Source organism: Mirounga leonina, unplaced genomic scaffold, assembly GCF_011800145.1.
Source record: "Mirounga leonina isolate KUSES-001 unplaced genomic scaffold, KU_Mleo_1.0 Mir_366, whole genome shotgun sequence".
Classification (NCBI taxonomy): Eukaryota; Metazoa; Chordata; class Mammalia; order Carnivora; family Phocidae; genus Mirounga; species Mirounga leonina.
Window position 1 is genome coordinate 9,199,183 of NW_023270709.1, and position 12,542 is coordinate 9,211,724.

The 12,542-nt window shown below is 44.0% G+C and overlaps 1 long non-coding RNA gene across 1 annotated transcript in view; it reads right to left on the bottom strand.

The window, feature by feature from the left end:
* Positions 1 to 11,688, bottom strand: part of LOC118027428 — a 38,479-nt gene extending 26,791 nt beyond the window's left edge. Inside the window, exon 1 of the long non-coding RNA XR_004683820.1 lies at positions 11,627 to 11,688. This is a non-coding gene — a long non-coding RNA (uncharacterized LOC118027428). The remainder of the gene's footprint in view (positions 1 to 11,626) is intronic.
* Between the last annotated feature and the right edge of the window lie 854 nt (positions 11,689 to 12,542).

Here is a 12,542-nt window from a genome sequence, read left to right on the forward strand (position 1 = left end):
CGTATTAGACTCTAACTGGGAAGACAGAGGTTTATGAGCAATAGATGACATTGAATTGGTCTTTAAAGATGAATAAAAGGGGCACCTGGGTGGCTCAGTCGTTAAGCGTCTGCCTTCAGCTCAGGTCATGATCCCAGGGTCCTGGGATCGAGCCCCGCATCGGGCTCCCTGCTCTGCGGAAAGCCTGCTTCTCCCTCTCCCACTCCCCCTGCTTGTGTTCCCTCTCTCGCTGTGTCTCTCTCTGTCAAATAAATAAATAAATAAAATCTTTTAAATAAATAAATAAATAAAGATAAGTAAAATATTGATAAAGGATAAGGAAAGAACATTTGCCCTAGCTTGGATTCCTCCAAGAAGTAGAGTCTGAGACAAAGGTTTGCATGCAGGTAGTTATCTTAGAAAGTGATTGGGAAGAGGGAAAGCCAACCCAAAGGTGCATTACTGAGCTTCTTAGTGCTTCGCGCAAATGGCGGTCAGTCCCAATGGAAACTACTGAGGAACCACGTAGAATGCACCTTCACCCCAAGACCATGGGGAGTGCAATATATCCACGGGCTCCCAACCTCTATTGGTCCAAGGCTGCCCCAGGACTATTCATGAACTCCTTAGCCTTTCCAGGTTTGCACATGCCCAGGAAGAGCTGAACAGACTCCCCCAGTTATGCCACACTGCTGTGGAAGAGAAGCCCAGGGGCAGAGAAGTTACCTGTGGTGCAGCTGAAGTGAGGTGTGGTCAGGCTACACCTATGCACGGCTGGTTGCCACAGCAACACCCGGAACAAAAAGGCGTGGTGTGAGAGAAGCATCAGAGATGTTCTGGACAACATCTTGCCCCGTGCTTCTCAAACTTGAGCATGTGTCAGACTCCCCGAGGGCTTGTTAACACCGATGGGCCCCACCCCAGAGTTTCTGGTTCAGTAGATGTAGAGTAGGAGCTGAGAATTAACATCTCTAGTACATTCTTTATATGGGCATGAAGGCTTTTAAAGACAGCCGTCCACACTGTATAGGGATACAAGACTGATCAAGCAGGAGAAAGAGAGGTTTCCTAAAACAAAACAATAGCAATAACAACAACAACAACAACAAAACTATATACATATCTCCAGGAAGAGCATAAATTGGTTTCATCATAACAAGAATGGAATTGGCATGCATTCATGTGTATTTATCACCATTGATAATCTACTGAGAATTGCTCATCTATTGATAATCTAATGAGAATTTCCACAGCCAAGAATGAAGAAGAGGTTGATGTTCATTATTGCTCACGCCTCATTCCTACCTCCATCCAGATCTATTATCTGCCCTTCTCTGTGCCAGGGAAGCTAATCTCTCTAGATTCGATCATCCAGATTGGCCAATCAGAGACACCATGAGGAAACCAAAAAGTGGAATAAGAGATAGTAGGGGTGTTTATTCTCTCCGCTCCCTCCATGTCTCTCCAAAGGGCTGTTGGTGTCTCTATCGCCATGCGGTTACCCTCTATGGGAGCCTCCTCTGGTACATTTCTCATCAGGCTCTGACAATCCTATCCCCACCCCTCATTGCCCCTCAGGCCTCAAGGAGCTCACAGCTCCTCACTGTTCCTGGGTCCTGGGTGCCTTGCCATCTGGGATTGGTTCCTTTACCTCTGTCCAAAGGGCTTCATTAAAATTCTTTTCAAGTCAACCATCTTCTTTCTATCGGGATCCTGACTAATAAAAGTACCTCAAGGAAGAAAAAAAAAAAAATAGAGCCAGATAAAGCTACATAAGTAGATCAATATTTCTAGGCCTTTGGCATGAAGAATAACCCTGATAACACTCAAGGTGATATTGAAATTTTAAGACTTAACTACAGGATAAAATTAGATACAAAGCGAAAAAGTGGATGAATTAACACATCAAAATAAACCAAGGCCTTGAAATGATTGCAGAGATTAAAGCTATACAAAAAAGGCAAGAAGAACTCAGCAGAGTCAGGTTTTTCTTTTGCACCCTAAGGAATTTTGCTATAGGCAAGGGAGAGGCCTCCAAAGCAGTAAGTTGCGCTATATAAAACACTTCCCCATCTCTGTGCGCTCTGGGAACATGGAATACTGGCAGGAGAAAAGAAAGTGTGATTTAGGCTGTGGACATGAAAGCCTTCAGAAGCATCTTGGGAAACACAAGATAAGATCAGACCAGAAATTAATCAGAGAACACAGTGATAAGGTAACATGTTGCAATCAATTTAAAGTTCACATCTTGCTTGATTTATGCATCCATAATAAAATCCATCAAAAGCTGGTGGTTCTTCAGTTTTAACTCTCTTCTTTGGCACTCCCCATCCCCACCCCCAGCCCCAGGCTCTGCCTAGAGTTCCTGGTTCAGCATCTCCGAGAACACTAGATGCTTTGCCTTCCATCGTCAGGAATCATGGGCAAGTTAGAGTGGAAGGAGGAGGTGCCATGTTCTTCAGCAAGGACGACCAGTTACTTCAGACCTCAAAGGGACTTTTCTAAGTGAGGCGCTTAAGTGAGACAGTGGGTGTTGTACAGGGAGGGAGGATTTTATTTAAGCCTTACAGCTCTTCTAAAAGGCCCTCTGTTCTTTTTTCTACTCTGTTTACACTGTGCCCTGTTGTTTTCCAGATTTCCAAGGTTAAATCTGGCACCCCTATTAACACTGTTTGAGTCCTTCAGAATTTCCAGAGCTTCTCTGCTAATCCGATGTGTGTAGTGCTTTTCTTTTAGCTGAGCATGAATGTAGGGCAAATCAATGCTTTTGTTCACTACAGCAGAACTTTTCCCCATGTGATCATCTAAGATGTGGTCTGTGTCCTTAATCTTCTTATCAATGAGTCGTTCCAGTTTACTGGTTATAGTATTTTACCTCAGGTGAGAGGATGTGATTATCATCACAAAAATAGTTGATGTTTATTGAACACGTACTATGTGCTAGATGATGCATATTTAAGTATTTAATCCTATAATAATCCTGTGAGGTCGTCCCATTTTTACAAATGAAGAAATTGAGCTCAAGAGACTAAGAGGTTTATCCAAGATCATGGAGCTAGTAGGTGGCAGAGCTGGGCCATGAAGCCATTTAGCCCTTTCTTTAACCTAGTTGCTCTTGGCCAGGGGTGGTGTTACCCACCCCAAGGGACATGTGGCAATATCTGGAGACACTTTGGGTGGTCATGACCAAGGGAATGCATCTAGTGAGTAGAGCCCGGGGATGCTGCTAAATACCCTACAATGCACAGAACAGCCCTGCACAAAGAATTATCCAGTCCAGAATGTCAATTGTGCCAAGGCTGAGCGAACTTGATCTGACCACTGTGCTGTATGTATTCGAATCATTTCCTGTTTGTTTGTTTTCATGCCTTTGCATTTGGTAGGATGCCTTTGTTGGAATAGGTTCTAATAGCGTCTCTTTCAGATTTACCCTTGCTATATGAGGTAAGAAAGCTCTGCTCTTCCCCCATCCACCCACCCCCAGGTTCCTTCGTCTCTCTTCTCTTCCCTGAGTTGGAACGACGGGCTGATTAACTGCTTAGCAGAGCATTCATTCTGTGAGAACAGAATGTCGAATTCAGATGTTCTGTGATGGGCTATCTGGATTCAGTAAGATACACCCAAGCAGCTTTGCAGATTTTTTTTCCCCAGGTACCATAGGAAGTTAAAAGGGAAAAAAAGAATTCTCTCAGAATTTCCCTGGCTTTTCCTATACTTTGAAATATCATACCAATTCTACAGTAGCTTGAAAAAAATACAGGAGCTCTGCTTGAAAAGATATACTTTCAGCTTTTATACAAAGTCTTTGATGCCTAGAGGCTCATCTATTTGGGGCAATTTTTGCAATGTTCAGCTCATATGCATGTGCCTTGGATTTGAGCCAGTGAAAGGCAGCACCTAGCTCTCAGGATGTGGCTGTTTCTTCTCTCCAGATCCACACTCTTGTTTCTTTGAGGTTAATACATCCTGCAAACGGGGGAAGGCCACCTTCTCATGCTATTTATAAACTGAAGGGATGCTGGTAGATTAAATAATGTTTGAAAAGACATCTGCAAAAAATGAGACCCAGAGGCAACTTTGGAAACTTCTAGAAGGGTAGAGAAACTTGGAAAATAGAGGTCACAAATGGAAAATAGAGGTCACAAATGTTCATGTAATGTAAGAGAAAGCCTGACAGAACAGAGAACTATGGGAACAGATTATAACTTCCAAAGGCTGGACATAAAAATCTGATTGTGAAAATTTTTAAGCACTTGATGAGCAGAAACATCTTGAAACATGTCTGTGTCCCAGCCACTAAGTACAAATACCCTGACTGAGAAAAGCCATGGGAGACAGGCACGGATGAGCTGCCCTGGCCGTGTTATGGGAACCACCGCCTTTCAGAGAACACTTCACCCGAGCAATCCTCAGCCCCAAAGCCCCAATGCCCTGTGCTCTTCTTGCTCAGGGGGCTCAGCTTGCCAGCAACAGAATGGGGAAGAGGGCAACGTTTGTAAGGCAAACACTCTGAACCTCAATATGCAGTATAGCCCAGAGTGCAATGGTCTGGCAGTTTGCGGGGGTCTGAGATGGGTCCTGAAATTCTGCATTGCTGATGGGCTCACAAGCCAAGCCAGCCCTGCTGGTCCTCAGAGCTCACTCCAAGCACCAAGGATCTAAGGAGGAAGTAGGACTCTGGACTGCTGAGAAGCCAGACAAGGCTTCCAAGACGCAGATTCTGATCACATCACACCCCTGCACTTTGCCATCAGAGTGAAGTTCAAACCCCTTGCTTAGCAGTTCAAGACTCTGGGCAGCCTGGCTCCAACTCACCTGTGCCGTCATCAGCCTGGATCCCTCCCTGCTCCGGCTGTACTCAGCTCTCCCTGAATGGAGCACCAAGCCCCTCCACATCTTCCCGCTTTTATTCTGCTCCCACATCCGCCGGCAAAATCTTCCTCCCGGGGCACCTGCACCCAATGACTTCCTCCTCACCCTTTGACACTTCCTTCTCCAAAGCCTTGGCCGCTTCCCCTGGCCGCCTTCATATACCTCTAATGAAGCACATAGGATGCCACATTATATTTTACTTAAGTTTGCAAGTCCCCCAGTAAACTGGGAGTCCTCAGGGGCAGAAACTATACCTTCTTTATTCAGGTTACCCACGTCTTTACACAGTTACCTGGCACTGGAGGTTTATTGCAAAAATATTAGTTAAATAAGTGAAGGAAGGAAGTGTCACGCCCATTCCCAACATTTTCCTCTTTTCTTCTTCTTTTTCAAAGGTCTCTAGGGTCTTAAAGTTTGGGGGTTATATATTTTAAGTGGTTTTTAAACAATCAGAGTAAGAGCTAGCTTTTACAGAATATTTACTCTACATTAGACATTGTTCTAAGCTCTTCTATCTCATTAAGGCATTCAATCTTCATAATGATTTCCATGACCCTATGTGGTTACTGTCTTTATTGTTCCCATTTTAAATATGAGGAAATTGCAGCACAGAGAAGTTAAGTAGCTTGATCAAAGTCACACAGCTTGACATGCTTGCACCAGGATTTAAATCAAGGCAGCATGGTGTTAAAAATAAGGATGAGTCTTTGGAGGACCCAGTAATAAGACAAATGGATCACAACTCTGTCCTGCTTTCCCTGCCATTCTTCAGCCTTACCCAGCTTACAAAACAAGAGCTCTCAGTCAAGTTTTGTCTTTATAGTGGACTCCTACTGGAGCTAGAATATACCCTGAGATCTCCTTTGTGTTCACAGACCTCCTAAAGGGTCATTGTCAATGTCAAGTAGGACAGCCTATCTCCTCATTCAACAGAAGGAAAGAAGCATGGAATTCAAGGATATGTTCACAACCAAGTTGAGAGGTGTGTGGGTACTGACTTCTATCTTCATAGAAAACCTTGCCCTCAAGATATTAACAGCAACCCACAACTTCCGGTCAACAGTTAGCCATGAATTGACTTTTAGATTTCATAAGGAGGATCTCTTGACCACAGTCGGGTCTTGGTCTAGGTGTAGCACCTGTGTTCATTATCACTGAGGAGTTAATAATAGCCACCTGTCACTGGATGCCACTACCCCAGCTAAAGTCCTCTGAGAACTTCGAGCAGATTAAGCAGGCTGGTGGGGGCAGACTTCCTAAGTATGCCATTAAATGGTCCACTCTTCCAGCAATGCTCAGAGCTGGGAGGTGGGCGAGGCTTCCCACTGGAGTGGCTGAAGTTTTGTGGGGTATATGTTGGGATTCAGCTTCTCCCTCTGCCCAGTCCTGCCTCCTCCCCCTTCATTAGCCTTAATGGTTAAGAAACACTGTGCTCCCAAACTCCATGTCAGCATCTGGAAAACCCAACCTGCAACAGACTCTCCTTGGAATAGGATGTGCCTTTCCATTTTCTCCTCTACCTTCTTTCTCCTTAGAGTCTACATTTTAGAATCCCCAACCTCACAAAACTATGGTTTGTGCCTACAAAAGATCATGCATTTCTTCATGGCCTGTGTTGGCTCACTGCTATTCTCTCTGCCTAAAATGTCCTTCCCCACCCGTCCCCCACATTGTCCACGTGACAACCTTCTAACCATCCTTTATGGCTCAACTCAAATGGCCTGCCTCTCTCTAGCTTACAGCCAAAGATTGATCGCTCCCCCATCTTCCATCCCACAGCACCTTCTGCATACTTCATTATGATACTAATTACACTTTTATATTCTCCCACTGAGCTGTGGGACACTTGGGAATAGATTTTATTTCTTGTTCATTTTTTTAGCCTTAGCACTTGGAACACAGTAGGAACACAATACATGTTTACTCAATTAAATATATTTGAATTCATGATGATTATCTGGTAGGATTTATGTTCTTACATGAATGACTATTCCCAAAGCCACTGGTTCCTTTAAAGCCCTCCCAACCCTACTCCCACAACAAGGGGTCCACTATGGCACAGTGACCCATGCGTAGTAAGCTCAACTTCTAAAGAGCGCTCAAGGATATATACACACACACACATACACACACACCTGCCCCTCTCCTCTACTGAATGAATCAGGATCAAGACTAAAAGTCCAGGGTAAGAGAGTAGCCCCCCTCCAGCTCCCCTACACACACAAAGTATAACAGGATGTCCCTATAACCCTATGATCGAGCTTGCATCAGGAATCAGATGATCGACCTCTGTGTGTCTCTGGTTCTTCTTTTCTTCACATGATTGTGACCTGGGGCCATCTCTCCCCTATATTAGATCACTTTCCCTTCTATATCACAACTTGGTCTTGGGTGATTACCATACATTTCTCTTCCTCTGGGACTTTTTGGAGGGGAACATTGACAGAGCCACAAAGAATCTATATATTCCTTGGTCCCTGACCAAATATCATCTTTGAGTCTCACAATATTATGACCACCCCTGTCAAGTAATGAGGAAGTAAGGTCAGAAAGCATAAGGACAGAATTGGGAAACTCTACAAGAGATGACTTCTAAAGACATTGGAACTGGGGCGCCTGGGTGGCTCAGTTGGTTAAGCGACTGCCTTCAGCTCAGGTCATGAACCTGGAGTCCCAGAATCGAGTTCCACATCGGGCTCCCTGCTCGGCAGGGGGTCTGATTCTCCCTCTGACCCTCCTCCCTCTCATGCTCTCTATCTCTCATTCTTTCTCTCTCAAATAAATAAATAAAATCTTTAAAAAAAAAAGACATTGGAACTGCTTCTGGAATGTGGATGTAAGGGTGGATATAGGGGAGGGGGAAGGGCAGGGAAAGGTCAATAGAAGAGTTATAATAACAGGCTCATTTCATAAAAAGGAGATTTAGAGGATATTTATAATACATTTGGAGACCTGTGGCTTTAGATTCATGAGATATATACCTGGAACCAGGATAGTGGTAATTCATTCAACAAATATTTATTAAGCACTTACAACATGTCAGGCCCTGTTGTAGGCGGTAAGCTAGGAGCTGAGAATGGTGGCCCCATCTTGGTCCAGTGTAGCATTCAAGGAAACACTAGTCCAACACCCAAAAATATACTGAGTTCTTTACTGCTATTTCTCATAAAAACACCAAAGAGGGGGTGCCCATTCATTATGTACAACACACTCTTTAAATCCTCCTTCTCATCTCCCCCATTGGCCTCTCTCACACTCAACTGCCCCAAAGTCTCTTTCCTCCTCACTGCAGCCCCCCCAATTCCCTCATGGGCAGCTGAGCCCATGAATGCAAAAGCAAGAGGCTGAGATGACTGAGAGTTAAAGAAAAAGATAAATAAGTCATTACCCAAAGTTGTGTCCCACATCAGGAAGGAAGCCACTAGAATCCAGGGTCCCAAACCAGGGAGCCTCATCAGTTTCCACGCTTAAAAAAAATGAGGGAGCAATGATAAATTCCGGCAGCCACTGACTTTATCTTCCATCATGGCAGTGAGCTGTCTCTTGGGTGAAAGCTCCCTCCAGATGGTGTTTATCAAGGAAGATGGTGAGAAGGAGCAGCAGTGTTTATTGTGAGAATGTAAAAGATTATTTGTCATTGTTTATTGACCATTCCTGACAGCTCCAGTGACCGGCGTGTACTTCATCATTTTGTTGGATGGATATTAATGTAAAAAAAAAAAAAAAAATCACTCGAGTGCTAAAGAACTTCTGCCTAAGGCATTCTACAAAGATGTAAAATTGTTTAAAAATTCTGCCAGACATTTTCATCCTTTACAAACCAGTGAGCTGGACAGTCTACATTTATCATGTGACCCAGGGCTTGCAGGCAATGGAAAGGCATTTACGCGAACCTCCACCACCAAGAACTATTTGTTTCATTGTGCTTTTAGCTACCTGACTACCCGTGCTAACAAAGATGGCTAACACTCATTGAAAGCGGTCTACACACCTGGTGCTGTATGTTAGCCCTTTTCCATGGATTTTCTTAGTCTGCATTCACAACTCCATGAAGCAAGTTCTACTGTCATTCCTCCTTTGAGATGGAGAAGTCAAGGTTCAGCAGGATTAAGTGGCTTGTCCAAGGTCTCACTACTAATACCAAGAGAAGTCACATCACCAGCCTAGGAATTGGTGCCCTAAACTCCTGAAATTTCATTGTGCAGATCATTCTGCACCTCAGGGAAGAGAGAGGGGCAACCCCACAATCTGTGTGATGCTTGTGCGCAGCTCACAGTAAGGCTGTGTCCACGGAGAACTCTGCCAGTTCAACCAAACCACTGGTCACTTTCGTGGAGAATGGACGTTGCTACTTACATACCAAAGACACAGACTGAGTGGATCTGAATGCTCCCTCAATACTGACTTTAGAAAGTAGGATGTGAAATCCAAGTTCTGCTATCTCTAGGTTATTCTTTGGCACACTGAAGCTCTGAACCTCTCAGGTTAGACTTTGATCTTTGTGTCTTTTGCCAAACCTGAAACTGACCCAATCCCACTGAAAATGCTCCTTTTTTTTTCCTCCCAGCTTTCTGAATAAGTTAAATTTTAAACAAGTAGAATTTTGCTTTTCTTGCTAAACACTTAAGTAAAAGATGAACTATTTAACAGGTGAAGGAATATTCTAATAATATTGTAACAAACCCATAAATCATGGCTGGTGTAATTTTTCTTAAATTGTATATTGTTTCCATTACTTGACTCTTTATATCTTTCATTTGTTTGGGACAATGTTGCCTGCAGACAACTTAGTATGGAATATACAGACAACTAGATCTCATCCATTAAAGTTCAATGTTCACTTTGGAAACTAAAAAAAAATTTTTTTAGCATTAGTATTGAAATAAAGATGAGAGGGTACTTTCCCCTTTTTCTTATTTATTTTATTTACTTTTTTAAGATTTGTTTATTTATTTGAGAAAGAAAGAGAGAGGGCAGTGGGGAGGGGCAGAGAAAATCTCAAGCAGACTGAGCTGAGTGTGGAGCTCGATGCCCTGCTCAATCTCTGGACCCTGAGATCATGACCTGAGTCAAAATCAAGAGTCCAATGCTTAAACGACTGAGCCACCCAGGCGCCCCCTTATTTATTTTAAAATGGAGTTAAAGCAGTAGTTTAAATAATTACAACACACCCACACACACAACTTCATCTAGAATCATACCAATCCAGCAAGTAAGTTCATATTATTTTTCCCTTCCAGATGTACACATAATTTCGCACATCTCCAATCCTATACATTTTCAATGCTTCTGAATAAAAAATATAACTGGTTTTTGTACAAACTATTAGTAAAGGTTTCTTCCTTCTCCATCCAGTACCCCCAGGAGCTGGGTATTTATGTACATGACATCCTTTTCAATATACACCCATTATCTCATTTACTTCTTACAGTAACTCACTGAGGTCTTATTGTTTTCGTGAACGCAAAAGTAAGCATATATATCGTACTGTGGTCAACAGGTATCAGCGAATTTTTTCCATAAACCACCAGATTGTAAACATTTTAAGCATTGCAGGTCACATGGTCTCTGTGGCAACCACTCAGCTCTACCATTGAAGTACAAAAGCAGTCGTAGACAATACAAATGAATATGCCCACGTTCCAATAAGACTTTACTCGCGGATGCCAAATTAAAAGTCAGACCATTTTCATAGATCACAAAGTATTCTTCTTCTTTTGATTTCGTTCAACCATCAAAAAGGCAAAAAACCACCCTTAGTTTATGGACAGAACACATACAGGCAGGGGGCTGTGGTTTGCCAACCCCTAACCTAGGACAAAGGCTCCTGGAGGTAGGAAGAACCTTTAGAAGGCTCTGCTTGAATTGCTTCTCCTCTCATGGGTAAAGGATCGATATGTCCCAAAGAAGGGCCTGCTGAAGACTAGAACCCAGATATTCTGACTCCCCATTCAGTGCACTTTCCACCAAAAGACACTGCTTAAAATAGAAGCAAATAAGAGGCCAGTTAAAGAGGTAACTGTAAAAGCTGCTCAGCATTACCCCCAAAGACTAGAACACGCAGTGCCGGCCACTCAGCTTGTGGCTACTTAGGCAGACAGCTCCTGGCACGCTCCCAGAGGGCTTGAGAAATGATAACTGGTTAGGCCGAAATAGTTCCAAGAAATAGCACAGTGACTTTTGCTCTGCTACTTCCTCGCACTACTACAATTTAACTCCTCTCCTGCCTGAGTTGTGAAATCGGGAAAAGAAGGAAATCGACATTTGCCATTTTAACTTTTATGATAGTTTTTCACTTTTTATACCAACATGACCAATGTAAAAATATAATGCAACCATCAGGCAGGGCAGATTTTGTTTTTTCCAGGTAATCGCCAGCAAAGCACTCGGTGGCATACCTACCACGGCAAAACAGCGTCATTCTCTCCCTTCCTCCTGTTGCCTTGAACTCCGTGTTTTGCTCGCCTATTGATTTGGTTTCTGTTGCCTCAATAAGGAACAAAACTTCACTAGCTGGAGGCGGCAGGGCAGCCTGTCCCGAAAGCAGCAGCTGAGATCAGAACGGCAAGTGAGCCCACATCCTCCCTGAATCAGACATTCTGGAAGCTGGAGCAGAGACCACAGTGTTCTATGTGTGTGTGTGTGTGTGTGTGTGTTCACAGGCACATATCTGTGCCTGTGCGCATGTACAGAGAATAGAGACAGGGTTAAACTCTTTGACGAAGGGGAACAGAAGGAGCTGGGCAGAGCTGAGAATAATGGGAGAGAAAGCTACCTGAGCCCTACGTTTCATCTTGCCACGTGGGACGCGGAAAGGACATTGTGCATATTTCCTCTTCTCTGAAGCATTTCCTCCATCAGCCTCCTCCTTGCTTCCTTCAGCGTCTCCGGCCCTGAGTCATCCAGACCGGACAAAGGGCCCTAGGGGCCAAGCCCCAGCCCCAGCCCCAGCCCAGCCCCTCCTTTATGGTCCTGTGCACATTGCCCCACCTGCGTGGGAGTGAGGTGTGAGCAAATGCATGAGTGTCTGTCAGCCTGCCTTGCTGGTCTGGGAGCCCCTGAGACCAGGAACTGTGTTCACTTTCTCCACCAGTATAGGCCAACACCTAGCAGAAAGCCTGACATACAACAGCAAAAACTGCTAAATGCTGCTGAGTGAATGAACCTGGTTCCAGAGGAGAAAAAGAACATTAAAAAAAAACTCAAAAATATGAACCAATGCTTTTTAATGGAGATTAAGTGTCAGTCACATAAGGGCCTACTGCCCTGATGGGAAAGCTGGGCTGAACCTGGAGTCCAGTTGGATCTCCACTAGAAGAGGAACAGAGAGCTCTATGGCCAGAAAGAGCCCCTGATCTCCTGGGGGAGGCTCCTTGGGAGGTAATGGAGTCCATTTACATAGTGGATGTGCTCAGCCTGCAAGAGCCCCTGGCTTTCCCAAGACCCTAAGACTTCTTCAAGGCAGTGATATCTACCCGATTCTTTGGAGTCACCTTAGATGAGACTCTCAGAAATGTCCATAGACGCAAAATAAGTAGTATAATTAGAAAGTCAGAGTTGCACCCACAACATACCCTCTCTTCTGTTCAGGTTCTTCATCCAAAAAATGGGCAATGTTACCATCTTTCTCCCACCTCCCCCCCCCCAACTTGGAATGTTGCCAGGCAGATTTTGTCTATTGCTGTATTCAG